Below are 1,517 nucleotides of genomic sequence, written 5' to 3'. Positions count from 1 at the left end.
GGTGAAGGTATGAAACGCTGTGTTAAAACGGGCTTGTAAAATCGAACACGAAACAGGAACGGCGGCAGCTGAGTTTCGGTAGCGGGTGATGTGGCTGTAGGTACCTTTTTGTCCTTCACCCCGCAGCAGCAGCATCTGCTGTCTGCCACAGGCCAGTGCAGTTGTTTGAGTCTCGTAGTGGTAAACAGGGCACACTCAGGACCCCTCCACACCTTCACCTAAACCCCCTTCTCCTTTTTCAGTGACCCTCTGCTTGCAATAGCGTGCAGAAAAAAACCCCTAGTTGTTTCCAGGGGCTTGGGTGCAGCTGGAGAAGAGAAACGTACGGTGCAGCAAGAGGCTGCTGAAGCGAAAATGCCCACGTTGCGAGTTTTGTCCCGGGCTGGAGCATGCCGGGGAGGGGCTGAGGTGGCTCTGCTCGGCTGTTTGGCTGTCTGCTGCCACAGGCTGGCCTGTAATCTGCGCTAACCGCTGGCTGCAGCGAGAACGGAGAAACAACCCAAGTGTATGGTCTGTAATCTCAATGGTTTGAGTAGATGCTTTTGAACAGTATAAAACATTGGGGGTTCCAGAATATCCCCAAATCCAGCCCAAGGTTGAGAGCGTGGTGCTCTGCTGCACTTCCTAAGAAGAGGAGGTGTTACTGAAGGTTTAATTCCCCAAATCCCTCGTAGGTGGATTGTAGATCCATGCAGATCCCTTCTGCCCAGTGACCTGGGATCTACGCTTCGCCGTGCAGCAAAGAGGTGAAGTCAAGCACTACAGGCTGAGGCTGGTGCTGCCCAACAGCGTAAAACCTGTGCAAAGCCACTATAAAAGCATGTAAAACTTCTGTCCTTTCCTTGTAAGGAGGCAAAAAGAGTTTGGAGAGACTGAAACTCCGGAGCCTTTGGCTCAGCTGGTTGCTGGGTGCTCTCAGTGCTCTGGTCAAAGGCTGGGCAGCTGCTTTCGGGCCAAGGTGCCAACAGCCAAACCGCTGGGAGGAGGGCGAGGAGGAGCCACGGCTGCAATCGCAGTGTTCCGAATTTTTGGCATCTCCAGACATGCTGCTGTGCGGGGCCCATCCGCTGAGCCGTGGTGTCTCAGCTCTGGTCCACAGACCCACAAAGAGCATTTTTCTTGGGTTAAATTCTGCGTCCTGGGGGGGTTTAATGGACAGTTGTCCTTGTTTCGTGTAAACGGAGCGGCAGGGAGGGGAGGGCCTGGTGGTGAGCTGCACACGTGGCCGTGGCTGGTGACCTCTGTGGAGAGAGGTGGCAGCGTCCGTGTCGTCTGCAGGTGCTGGCGCAGAGGGAGCAAACCGGGCAGGGCGGTTGCTGCTGGGTCTGCAAGTGGGAGACACCGTGTCGTGGTTGGGGAGGATGGGGGACACGTGTGTATGCGTCCCCTGGCCACGGCATGGGCAGCTCTGCCGCCAGGCCATGGGAAACGCTCGGTCCCTCTTCTGGGCAGCGAGCAGGGCTGTGACCCGCAGGTTTGGTGGGTGGTGGCCAGAGGGTCCCATGCTCCCCGGCAGC

This window comes from Buceros rhinoceros, unplaced genomic scaffold (genome assembly GCF_000710305.1).
Source record: "Buceros rhinoceros silvestris isolate BGI_N320 unplaced genomic scaffold, ASM71030v1 scaffold11622, whole genome shotgun sequence".
Classification (NCBI taxonomy): Eukaryota; Metazoa; Chordata; class Aves; order Bucerotiformes; family Bucerotidae; genus Buceros; species Buceros rhinoceros.
This window is presented reverse-complemented; position numbering follows the sequence as displayed.